Source organism: Psammomys obesus, unplaced genomic scaffold (assembly GCF_907164565.1).
Source record: "Psammomys obesus unplaced genomic scaffold, mPsaObe1.curated_primary_1811, whole genome shotgun sequence".
In the NCBI taxonomy this organism is placed as follows: Eukaryota; Metazoa; Chordata; class Mammalia; order Rodentia; family Muridae; genus Psammomys; species Psammomys obesus.
Window position 1 is genome coordinate 12,520,618 of NW_026596088.1, and position 13,764 is coordinate 12,534,381.

A 13,764-nucleotide genomic window follows, 5' to 3' on the forward strand; every position below is an offset into this window, starting at 1 on the left:
ACCCATGCATCTCTGTACACCCAGACACTATACCTCTGCATAGCTGTATTCTTCTGAGAATACAGCTATGAGTTTGCTACTTGTTGTCCTTCGTTTAAAGGCCAATAGTGTCTACAGATGAGTATTTCTTAAGTTATAAAGGAACTTAGAAAGTTGTTGATGAATAAATATATAAATTTCAGGTGTAGTCCCAATCAACAGCATATGAATGAGGGAGCGGGGAAAGAGGCAGAAGAAGAAAGACCTTTACAAAGAGCAAGAAAATACATAAAGAAAACGAAAGTGATCTTTCTATGCAAGCCCTTAAGATAATTGTAAAACACTACTAAAAGATATGAAGAAATGCCCAGGTAATTCAAGAGATCATTCAGATATCTAAAATAGCATGCAAATGATGAGAAGTGTCAATCTACACTTAAAAATCTATTGTATAAATTCAGTGGGAATTCCAGCTAAACCCCAACAGAATTTTTCCTTAGAGTTTGACACTCTGAATCTAAATGCATAGCCAAGATATATTGAAAACAGGGTACTTTTCCTATACTGTAAGATTTTTTTTAACCAGTAAATACAAAGGAATACTGATCCTGAAATGAATTTGTGAGGTTGAATAATCATCCCAAGATTTACCTAAAGAATATTAAAACTTGATTATTAATGGTGATAAGAAGACAGAAACTGATTCAGAACTCACACATCTTCCAAACAAAAACAGAAAGTGAGTGGAAATGGGGAGACAAAGTCCCCCCTGTTACTCCTGCCTGCCCTCGCACTGCTGCCCCTGAGCCCCACGTCAGCCCTGAGTCAGAGAAACTGAGTCAGAGGACTGCTTTTGGAGCCTTATCAATAGTCAGCTCCAGCACCAAGAATATGAAAACTGTCTATACTTAAAGGGGCTTTTGGTCCTGAGACATCAAGGCAACACACAAGTAGGTCTATACAGTTGCCAGAGACCAAGCCTCAGCCTAGGCTGAGCAATGAACCTAACCCAACCCCTACACACACACATTTCCAGTGCCTGCTGGGTCTCCTGGTGCTGCTCTCCCTCTGAATGGGAAGGTTTTTCTTGTAGTGCTACCAGGCAACTTCACAGCAAAAGATATGAGACTTTGCAACTGGCTGTGAATGAAAACTGTCAAAAGCTGCTCTTAAAGAAATGAATGGAGAGGACCTAAAACCTCAGCTCACATATAGCCCATAGACTCAGTATCTAAGTGGCGTCCATAGTAAGGGGAGCAGGAGCTTTCTCTGGCATGAATTGAGTGACAGGCTCTCTGATCACCTCCGCTTGGTGGGTGCACCCTTGCCAGGCTACAGAGGAAGACAATGTAGCCAGTCCTGATGAGACCTGATAGGCTAGGGTCAGATAGAAGGGGAGGGGACCTCCCCTAACAGTGGACTAGGGGAGGGGCATAGGGGGAGATTGGAAGGAGATGGGAGGGGCAGGGAAGGGAGCTACAGGGGGAGGGGCACAGCCGGGATACAAATTGAATAAATTGTAATAAATGATAATAAAAAAGAAAAAAACAAACAAACAAAGAAACAAAAAAAAAAAAAAAGCTACATGAATCCATAAAGTCCCATCCATAGGTCTTTCTAGTCAATGATGTCTGAGAGAAGTCTCAAGCCCATCTTAGTCAAGGGCAAGAGAGAGACACAATACAGCATCCTCTCTGCTTCAATCCCTAGTTTTATGCTAAAGATGAAGATGAATTGCCCTTTTCATAGGATTTTCTCTTCCATTGGCAGAGATATGCAAAGGCATAATTAGGTAAAGCACCGTAATTGCCGAAGCATGAGTCTGATGAGGTGCTTCACTTTTTTTGCCATGAGTGGGCACTCTATAGACAGACATCCTGGCAGGAATGTAGCTATTCTAAAGAGAGTCACTGCATGCACTCCTTCGTTTGTCTATCAGACTGTTGAAACAATTGCTCCAAGAAACTGGAATTCCTCCAAGAGCTGGGAGGAGGAACAGATGAAGCCAGTACTGGCCAGGAGAGGTTGCCTCCAAAAAGAGCTTACACAATTCTGACAACTGGTCATTCTCTCTAGCAGGAGGGACTGGGACTGGGACGATGAAAATGGCAGGACTATGCCTTGACCAGGACTAGTCATGCTACCAGTTCCCTTCTATTTAAATCTAGACCTCAGGTCAGGACCCTAAAGATGGACTTGGGGAGGTCCCTGGCCTTCTTTATTTGTTCCTCTTCCCAATGTGACCGCGCTGGACTATCTTTCCCTGCTTTTCATTGTTACTAGTCCCTTTAATTGAAGCCTATTTGGATAGATGGCAGTGCCTAGATTGTTGGTGCTACCAGAGCCCAGACTCTAGCCTTAACAACCCCCATGAGATATAACGGTTTAGGGCCATGTATGCCTCTTGTCTAGGCCTCCAGTTTCCCAGCTGTAAGAAGGGGGGCCTGGGGCTGATGAGTGCCTGCGGCAGATCTGTCTCTACAGTGCAATGCCCCCACTGGAAGCCTGTGAAAATCACTCACAACCAGAGACTAGACCCCAGCCTTTCCCCTCCAGCTTACTCTGCCAAGAAGCCAGGCCACTCTATGTTCTTTGTTCAAAGGTGGCTTCAAGTGACAAAGGACATCCGGGGTTTATCCCAATGATAGATGTTCGTTTCTCTTGTTGGCCGTGTTAGCCACTGGAGCCCCGACATAACTGCTTCCCCAGCTATTGTGCCTCTAGGGACCACCCCGACAGCCTATACTCTGGGGGTCCCAGCCCCAGCCTAACCTGCTTGCGCTGATGTCAGCCTCAGTCTCTTTTAACACAGTTTTTATTGTAACAGCCTCCTGGGAATTTGTTCTACTCCCCTCAGCCCACGCCTCCATGCAGACCTAAGTTCTGCATCCTACTCACAGCTGTCAGACCTTGGCCCCAGCTTGCCCCACATCTTTTTGTATTGCTGTCATGTACTCCCTTAGGTTTCAGCCTCAAGAACGCCGCCCCATTGTCCTCAGGACTAGCCTGCCCACCCCATCAGTCAATATTTGGTTTAAATGTGCCCATAATTTGATGCTTACTCTGGCCTCCACGAGAGGGCTATAAGACTGCAGTGTTGACTCTATTTATGCTGGGTTTGCTGAGGGCACTTGGCTTCCTAACTGTCCAGTGACCTCCTATAGTGCACTTTGTCTCCCTGTTAGGGCCAAAGTCCCACGAGGATATGCCCATGACAGCCAGTATCTTGCATGTCTTAGAAACCAGCAGGCCTGGGGCTGGAGAGATGGCTCAGTCATTTAGAGAATTTGTTGGTCCTTCAGAGGACCTCAGTTTGGTTCCCAGCATCCATATCAGGCAGCTCACAACTGCCTGTAACTCCAGCTCCAGGGCATTTGACATCTCTGTCTCTTCCAGCACCTGCACTCACTCACATGCCCATATCCATATGCAGACACATAGCTTATAAATAATTATAATTAATTAAAACTAAAATTGGAAAATGCATGAGGCATGGCAGAGAAATCCTGTGGGATGGAAAGAATGAACGGTCGGTGATGACCACCCTCTGTCTCTTGAGTTACTAAAAGAAACTCTCTCTTCTCTACCTTCCCCTTCTACAATCTATTATTCTCTTTGTATCAACCAAAGCATGACAACACGCTCTTCAATCCTTCCCACGTCCCTGCTGTCATTCAGATCGCTGTTTGAATGGCGTACAGGGAACGTCGGGGTCTGGCTACCATTCCTGCACTGACCTCTCCCCTGTGGACTCTGTCCTCACTCACTCCATTCCTACTGACCTTCCCCACACATGCCTCTGGGCCTTCACCCTTTCCTTTTGGGTTTACCTTTCCTCTCCAAAATGTTCCCATAGCTTGGATCTTTTCCTCCTCCAGGCCTCTGCTTGATGTCAGCCAAAAGACTGAAAAGAGAGTGACCTCTGCTTAAACGTGTGCTTATCCAAATCTTCCCCACTCTTGTTGCTCCTTCACCACCTCTTACACATCTACCTGGTACGGTGAACTGTGTTTGCATCCTGCATACGACCTGCCAGCTGTCCTCCCAAACCAAAACGCAAATCCTGTAAGGACTTGACACTGGCTTTGCCCACTCTTGCTTCTTGAGTGTCTAGAGCAATGCACAACCCACAGCAGATGCTAAGCAGATGCTTGAATAGATGGGAGAGTGAGTAAATGAGTAAATGAGTCTGTAACTTAGACCCTTGGCACCCTTGGCATTGCTCCAAGATGTTGCTATCTGATGGGGATGCTATTGTCCTCTCCTGCTTAGTTCTGACCCTGTCTGCTACAGCAGATGGGCAGCACCCATTTGGAGAGTAAATTCACTTTGTAAATGACAGTCCTCAGAAAACTGAAAGGACAGCATGTATAGAGGGCAGCCAGAGTTATCACCACTGGTTTCTAAACGCCGTATTTTAAGGCACATCTCCAGCATCTTGGCAAATTCCGTAGGATTGAAGGACAATTGATGTTTAAAAAAGTAAAAATAAAAATAGGGTGCCCCAGAGGCAGCTGTTCGCCTTCTCTCTGGAGCCTGACTGAGACCTGGCCTTCTCTGCAGAACCCTGCAACCACTTTGCATATACCTAGTTACCAGTCTGAGCAACCAGTTCCCTAAGCCATCACGGAAGGGAGTTCAGCAAAGTGGAGAACAAGAAGGGAGCCAGGAGAGGGAACCAAGGAAAAAGAGTCGGTCAGCAGAAAAAGAGACAGAGAAAACTGCCACGCTGATAAACAGTACCTAGTAAGCGTGGTGCAAGCCTCCCCACCCCCACCCCATGGCTGGCTCCTTACCTGAGCCTCTGGGCTGTGAGGACAATGGGTTAAAGTAATGTAAGAGAGGAGGGGATCCTCAGCTGTGAGCGTTGCCTATAAATCCACCCAACATCGATTCTTGCTTGCAGATGAGTGGGTAGGTGGCAGATGGGTGGGTGGGGAAGTGACCAAAAGAAGAGGAAACAGATTGATGAGTGACAGGAGAGTGAGGAATGCAGGAATGAGTGAGCCAGAGGGACCACATGGCCTGTTCTAGCGCTTTAGCTCTCACAAGGGGGGCTGGCTGGGTCTGTGAGCCCGGGTCTCTGCATTCTCTTTGGGTTTACGTCCAGCCAAGATGCATGCTGGCAGCTGCTGATCCACAAAATCATTTGGGGTGCTTCTCTGTTTCCCTCCACAGTAAAACAGGCTACTCCAGGGGCCTCCCTTTGATGCTAATGATCTTTCACACCACTCCCATGTCATATGCGCTCAACAAACCAGAGGTGGGGAAAATAGAGAGGCCAGAGCTCAGCGTTATCACTGGAGTTCAGCCGCCTCCTCCAGAGCACTCCTTGGGATTATACACAGATTTGTTCACCATCTCCACAAATCTCCTACCACTGGCCCAAAAGATGGTACAAGTTCCAAGTTGAATGATTTGTCTTTATCTTTAAATAAAATTTTCACTTAAATTTTCTTTCTGTTACTCATTCACCCATCTATCTGTTCATCTATCTGTTCACTCAGTGTGTCCCTGTGGCATGTGCCAGTAATGTGTTACCAACCTACCAGCACTACACAAAAGTGAAATGTCCCAGATAGCACAAAGTACCATAAAATAAAATAAAATTCATTATTACAGCAGAACAGAAATCCCTACTGTGATGAGTCCTTAAAGGAAGTACAATGTGTTTTGAAAGTCTATAAAATGGTATTTTATTTAGTCAGGGAAGTCATGGATGTGAAAAGTGAACTGAGGGATATAGAGAAATTTGTCAGGTGAGGAGAGGAAGGAGGAATGTTCTAGGCAGAGGAGTAGCCCTTGCAAAGGCCTATGGCAGCAAGAATAAAGAAACAAGCCTCAGAGGCAGCCCCCAGCTGAGGCAAGGCAGTGAGGGGAGGGCTGTGGAAGACAGGGCCAGACAAGTGAGACCTGGTGGGTCTTACTTGGGAATTTGATCTTTATCCCAAGATGGTCGAAAGCCATTGAAGTGCTTTGAAGTAGAGAAATGACCTGACCAGAATTGTCCTGAAGTCTCCCTTGGCTGCTCTGTGAAGACAAACTGGAGGGCAGCCAGTGTGGACATAATGGGGTCACTCAGGTGTCTGGAGTGATACCTTGAACTAGGGGATGCTGGTGAAGATGGAGAGAAAGATGGACTTAAGCGACACACACACACATCAACAAGTATGCAGATGGCAGACCTGGCCTTAGAGCGGAGAGATGATGAGGACGGTGGCTTCATCTCTCTGCTTTGTGCTGCTGTTGAGATTGAAAGGGCATTCAGTGAGTTCTGAAACTCACTGAGGACCAGGTATGCCTGAGACTGACCTGCAGGGGGCAGTGACAGGCATTCCACCCTGAATGTGTTGAGTTTGACAAGCCTTGTGGACATAAACTGGGAGGCCCCGTGCCTGCATCTCTGCTACTTTCTGTCTTCACCAGTTACTATGTGGTGTTGACTCTGCCTTGTCTCCATCCTATGTAATTAAAACAACCCCTTGGCTCTCTCCCCTTCCAGCTTCTCCTTTTCACACACAAATCACTTTAAATATCATCTTCTGAAAGAGGCCCTTCATGAACTGCCCCTCACTCCAACATACCCTTGCCCTGTTACCCTCTACATCGGATTCACAGTGTTACTTCTTCTAAAACACACACGCGCATGCACACACATGCATACACACATTTAGCAACATGCTGTAACGGTTAACTGTAAAAGGAAATAAATATGCATGTCCTGGTCCTTCAAAAGAGCATACACACCAATAACGAGGACACAGGTTGCCTCCGGTTGGGTTTCTAGATGCCATTCCCCCATTAAAGGAGCTTGGACTCTTCAAACAAATGGCTAGTTCCAAGGCTGGAAAAAGGGAGGCTCAAAATGAACCCTAACTTCTTGCTACACCGGATAATAAGGAAGCACTCAGAGAATCACTGAAACAAACTGAAAAGAAACAGAATCCAGCTTACATCCCACTGACTGTATCTGAGATCATTGTGACCATCAAGCTAAAATAAATATGACACTTGATTCATCCAATGAATTAAGAATATATGAGGCCCGAGTGAAGAATAAAAAAAGAGGAACAGAGGGAGGGAGAAAATTAGTAACCTTTCTGATAGTAAAATAACATATATATAATGAATTCAAAATTATGACTGCTGTATCACTGTAAGTTTGATGGCAAATACATGTCTATGTTCTCAAAATATCTCTTCACAAGTCAATAATTAACTTAAAAAGAGGAGACCAGTAATTTCACTGTGGAAAAATGATAGATGTCACCTGAAGTGAGCACTGATAGCCTCTGTCATCAGACTGTCCCACTCTGTGGCTTTGGAGGACACATTTGCCCTCCCAAAGCACACAGCTGACTCCAGGCCTGCAGACCACCAAACACCCAAAATAGAGCAGGGTCAACTCAATAACCCCCGGTACTGTTCAAAACCAAAGGGTCCAGAGAAATAAAGCAGAGGCGACTAAAGAGACATGTCGCTAGCATCATCCACAGACGAGATCCGGCAGGAAGATGGTATGGCCACACAAATAATATCAAGGCTGGGATGTATATAACCTTGATCACCAACTTTACTGAGCTGAAATCAGCCAGGAGGCTCAGCTCTGGGCATGTCTGGGAGGTGCTTCCAGAGAGACTTAACTGAAGACTGATGACCATCCTGAATATGAAGGGGAAAGTTGGAAGCCAGATGAGTCCAAAAAGTCCACTTTCTCTGCCACTGCATTCACGGCCTTCACCAATAAACTGAACCCCCTCAAATCATGAGCCAAAAGCCCCTTTACTTCCTTAAGTTGCTTTCATCAGGACCGCCACAGCTATAAGAAAGGTGACTCGCATGAACACAAATTGTGCCGAGATAGTAGCTTGGCCTTTCTCTAAACATACACTGGAAATAAGAAAAGGTGTATGTGTTCACACATTTAGTCAAAAGATACATTATGGCAATATATTTACAACCATGACATAAATTATAAAAGCAATGAAAATGAACATATAAGTGAGAGGGATATATTTTCATGTTATGGGGAGAAAGAAAATCAGAATGGTAATATATATATATATATATATATATATATATATATATATATATATATATATATATATATGTCATGTAATCAGCTGAAAACTATAGACAAAGAGGATTTCTTAACTAGCCTTGCAGTTTTAATGACTGTCTCTGTGGTTCAATCGGTTAGTGCATTTGGCTGTTAACCGAAAAGTTGGTGGTTCAAGCTCACTCAGGGACGACAGACCTTAGGCCTTGAAATTGGGTGCGATGTCGCACACCTGTGATCCCAGCACTCAAAGGCAGAGGCAGGTGGATCTCTGTGAGTTCGAGACCAGCCTGGTCTACAAAGCGAGTCCAGGACAGTCTAGGCTATACAGAGAAACCCTGTCTTGAAAATACAAACAAAAAAAGTTTAATATGATGTCAAAATTCAAAGTGACATAAAAATAGTAAGCGCCTAATAAACATTTCTTGAGTGAACAAGTGATCTCCCGTGGGACTACAACCTTTCTATTGAATTCTGTTGCCTTGCCTGTAAATATGAGAGTACTCTCTGGATAGCTGAGTGTAGCATCACGGCCCAATTCCAAGCTCTCTGCAATGTCTCCTGTCTCATTTCCATCACACTGAGCACTCACACAGTAGGCTCCAGACACGGTCATTTAAAATCCCCCAAGCTTACCATTAAGAAAAGCTTAGAAGAGTCTGGGGAGCCGGTTCAATGGAGAAGCACTTGCCATGCAGGCATGAGGACTGGTGTTTGGAACTCTAGTACCACATGAAGTCAGGTGGACACAGCAGCCCTCTTGTAGTCAGTGCTAGGGAGGCAGAAACAGGATCCCGAGGGCAGCTTATTAGCTAGACTAGCCAAATGGGCATGCCCTGGGTTCAGCAACTTACCAAAGACTGTACCTCCACAGTCTTTGAAGAATACAACCCATGGGCACACACGTGTCCACATACCTGCACATATATGTGTCCACATGCATGTGAACATAACACACACATGTACACACATACATGCACATACACACACAGCCTAACACCTTAGCACATGCTGGTCTCTCTGCCTAGAAAGTCCTCCTCTTTACTTACTTACTGTCTTTCAGGATGCAGACCATGGGTGCCATCTCTGAAAAGGCCTCTCCAGTGTGCACAGCTGGAGAGGACCCAGCCTGTATGGACCATACCCACAGACGGGCATGTCTGACTTGTCACATGGTCAGAGGCTGACCTGGAGACAGGGATGCTCCTTTTCCCTCTATCACATGTTTTGCCTGGGTCCTAGCATAACAAAGGGTTATAGCAGACATGGAGTAGTGACTCAGTAGTAACTGAACTACTAGATTTGTCCCTGAGTTCTTCACTATCCTTAAAATATACAGAGGAGCAAGGAAAAGGAGCTTGTCTTTTGATTTACATGGAAGGAAGGAGAAGCACAGGGAAGGCAAGATAACACAGCAAGCTCCGAGGCTGAGGAGAGCTGGTATCCACCTCTCTTGCCACTGGTCTAGCGTTCTTTCATGAAAGCGGAAGGGATGGGAACCGGGGAGATTGTCTTTCAGGGTATGTTTATTCTATGCCAGATGCTAGGTTTTTAAAAGCTTTCCTGTTCCTGTCATCGCTGCTATAATAAGATTTATCCATGTTACAGGCCAGCAAACTGGAACGGGACACATCAGCTCTTCCTGCCTGCAAGGCTTATGCTTTCTTCCTCGCACATGGTCAGTGTGTGCTACCCACCTCCGACTCCATTAGGATAGATGGCCTGGATGAAATGTTCTGTCCCACAATGGCATCTTTTAAACCAGCAGGGCACACAGGCTCACAATGCAGCCCTCTCAGACCACAGGCCACACTTCACAGGGTTTCCAAACCAAGATATTTGGTTTGTAAGACTAGCCCTCCATTTCTCCAGTGCAAACTGAGCACTATACACAATTACTCAGCCAAACTGCTGACGCCTACAGACACTGCATCACGCCTGGAAGAGTCCTGTCTGCCCAGAGACAACCTCAGGGGATCTGGGACACCCCAGAGCTTGGCACTGGGGGTACCTAGAGCTGGAGGAGGGGAGCTTAGACTGGCTAGATCATGGCTCTTTGGTGGAGGCTACATTTCAAGAACAGAGATTGCTCCAGGGAAGAATAAAACCACAGGATCCCAATGTTGCTCACCTCATAATGTTGGGAGGAGATCTTCACCTGGCCTGTGAGGCCTTCCCTTGCCATGCACTCGTGTTTCCTAAAGAGTATTCCTATTTGAGGCTGGTAAGGGCAGGTGTACTGCTCAGCCACAATGCTAGTGATGTTCACTTCCTGGTACCAGATAGAGACAAACCTTTGACCTCTCCCCTAGTTTACCTGAAGGGGTCATTTTTCCTGCTTTCAGGCTTCCAAAATGGAGGCCTTCTCTGTCCCACTCAGTGGCCAGGAGCTATCCACTGCACACTCCAGCGTGGCAGACCTGGCAAGTAAGTATAACTGGCTCTGACCCTGGGCTCATTTGACTTTCTTGTGCTTCAGTCTCCTTGTGTCTAAGATGCAAGGACCCATTTCAGAAGTTGTCCTAGAGGTTTCATGAAACAAAAGATTCAAAGATCCAAAGCCAGAGAAGTGGCATTTACTGGATGTTGAGTGTAGGACGTTGTGAGTGGCCTTTCCGCTCACACACTGGCATCCCGTATGATGCCCTCTTGTTTTTAAGCCTGCTTCCCAGGTCCCGTTTCAGTGTCGGGAAACCAACAGAGCATAACCAGAATGAATCCTCAGCGTGGAACCACTTTGAGATTCTGTTCATCCAGAAAGGAACAAAGCCCCTGAGCCTTGCCCAGTAGCAAGCTCAGAGTGTCCGTGATTTCTCCTTCTGTGGTCAAATGCTTCTCTTACAGTTAGCCTCGAACATGAGCAATGGCTACCCAATATGGTTGGCTTAGCATGCCTGGAGAAGCAGTCAGCCGTACAGGGCTTGAAAGGTCAGCACCAGGCACTCTAACCACTGCCCTGTGCAAGTGTAGCCCTACCGTGGCATTTCCCCCAAACACAGCAGCCTCTACGGTAAAATAACCTCTCAGGGGGAATTAGAGCTCTCACCAGCTTTGTGATACCGAGATTCTCTACCAATCACAGTAACATGGCTTTCTGGCTATCTAAAAGACTCGGGACCCATTCTGGAGAAAGACATGGGGCCGAGCACCATCCTGTAGACCAAGAGGAGAAGGCAAGATAACCCTTCATGAGCCCCTGCACACTCCGAAGGCCCACATTCTTCATTCCAAGCTCCGTCTCCACAGACCTCAATCATGCGGCGGGGAAACAGGGCTCAGACCCAAGAGACACAGACCTCCCAGCAAAGCCCTGGGCAAGGCAGGGTCACATGAGGAAGGGGCAGTCATGAGGCCATGGCCAGGTTTAGGGCAAGGATCAAACCCCCTTGGGCACCCAGACACTAGGGCTTTTGAGACACAGAGGGGCTGGCAGCTGAAGCCCTCGGAGCAGAGGAGCTGGTCAATGCCCCAATTCATTCTAGACAATCCCCTTTGTCTGCACCAGCACAGAGATTGCCATTATCTCTCTCAGCCACTAGGGAGAAAAGCCTGAGACACGGTCACCAATCCGAGCTCCAGCTCAGAAGTCACAACTGAAAGTTAGAGATTAAAATTTAGATGAAATATTTCCAAGGGGAGATGTCACAAAAAAAAGAAGAAGAAAGTCCAAATAACATGGCTTCAATCGTCAGAGGCTAACTGAACGCCTGACTAGTGGTTGGTTGTTGTTGTTGGTTTTTTTTTTTTCATTTCTTCTATAAAAAATAAGGGAATTTACAATTAAAAAAATGTAGTCTATAAAGTTATTAAAGTAGAAACCAAAACTGAAGTGGTAACTCTTATTAACTTAGTAGAATTTAGCAGTCTGAGAGTTTCCTAGAAGCCAGAGTGAGAAGGGAAACAAGAAAGGGAAAATAACTTCCTTCTCTCTGCAGCAAACCTGTTAAGCTAGCCACAGCCAGCCTAGGGGTCTCCATCTCTAGGGGTCAGGTCTAGAACTGGACCAAAGGAAAGACAGATCCTAGTGGACCATTCTGGAAATGATTGACCGTGGATCATTTCCCATTTCAACTGAAGAAGCACATTGGATTTGGACACATCACAGAAACCGATGAAGGGAATGGCCAGGACAGGTGGGCTCTAGAAGCCATAATGAAATAATAACCATAAATGTAAGTACCAGCCCTGGATTGGGGGGGGACTCTGGTCCAAGCATAGTTATTAGTGCCCCCCATGTTCTCCACATAACTGCTGAAGGAGAGAGGGGAGTGTTGAAAAGGCTGTCTCCCCAGCAGCTGCAGGCGGGGTGACTGAAGAAATGGGTCCACTTACCATAACAGCCCCGGCCCAGGCCCGTGGTCTCACTCACAGCAGGATGACTCTAAGTCATAAAGCCAGCTACAGGAGCTGGGACTCACTCACACCCTCGCTTAGCACACCTCACCTGCCTAGGTTGGCCTCCTCACCTCTAAGAGAGCAACTGCTGTGTTTCAGAACCAGCCCATAAGGCCTAAGAGTGCCCGGGGGCTGGGCTCCGTGGCCAGCCGTAGTGTAGAAAAGATGAGACACACAAAGGCATTTTATCACCTCCTCCCTTCCTCCCAGCCAAAGCCTGAGGGGCAACGATCCCCCTACTGAGGACTGGTTTCTGAAACCACTTTTCAGAGATGACCAGTGAAGCATAAAAATGGGGGGCAGGGGAGGCTAGAGGCAATGTCAAGGTCAATTCAAGGCTGAGTGGTTTTGCCCTCGCATTTACAGCGTGGGTGCACACTGCATGCGTGCCATCATTTGCTGTGGGTGTGTGAGATGTGCAGCATGTGGCTGCGCTGAGTGTACATGGGTGAGCGTCCCCTGTCCCCCTGTCTTTTTTCCTGGTTGTAAAAGTGGAGTTCCACTCCTGGCCCCGTGGAGTAAGATCAGTCAGAATCTCATTCACTCGAATGCCATTGGATGAGAGCTTTGAGTGTGGCCCAAAGCCCTGGGAAACCAAAGCTGCGTGACCTACAAGGGAGACACCTCAGTTGAGGACAACAGCTGGAGGCAAGTCAGGTCACCCTCGAAAGTGTGGGTTCAGATACCTCTTGATCCTTATCCTCACCTTCTACCTCTAAGCCATCTCTCACCCTCATCCGCACTGGCAGGTTCTGTCCCCTGACACCTTCCTGTCCCTGCCACAGCTACACCCACCTGTGTGCCACACCTGTGGGCATGCTTTAGGCCACACACACACACACACACACACACACACACACACACACACTAGAAAAAAAACACATGCTAGACACACTCCCTCCCACCAATGACACTCACTCCTACTCACAAACTCTCACACTAACACAATCACACCTGCCAGCCTGAAAGTCACGACTGGGCTAGCAGCTCCAGCCCCAGCCCTGAAGCCAGCCCCGGGAGCTAGCTATCCCCGCTGCTGCTTACTTACTCTGAGTTTACAAGGCAGAAAGCGGGAGTGCGCAGAGCCAGCGGTGGGTGGCAGCTCTCAGCAGCTGGAACTCCGGAGGCCAGGCGCAGAGTGGCCACGGGGGCCGGCACTGCCTAAGGCCGCCCGCTGCCCCCACCCCCGCCCCCAGGCTCTTTCCTGGCGGCGCGCACCCAGCCAAACCTCTGTCCCGCGCCAGGCACCGTGGCCTGCGAGGCTCCGCCAGGGCGCGAGGGCTATTTCGGAGCCCCTGGCCACGGTGGAGACCGCGCGCTGTCATCTGTGG

General features: G+C 47.4%; 1 protein-coding gene across 1 annotated transcript in view; it reads right to left on the minus strand.

The window, feature by feature from the left end:
• Insc (INSC spindle orientation adaptor protein) overlaps positions 1-13,559 on the minus strand; it is a 105,601-nt gene extending 92,042 nt beyond the window's left edge. The window contains exon 1 of the mRNA XM_055627662.1: positions 13,482-13,559. The gene's annotated coding sequence lies outside the window, so the exon portion shown is untranslated. The remainder of the gene's footprint in view (positions 1-13,481) is intronic.
• Positions 13,560-13,764: the final 205 nt, after the last annotated feature.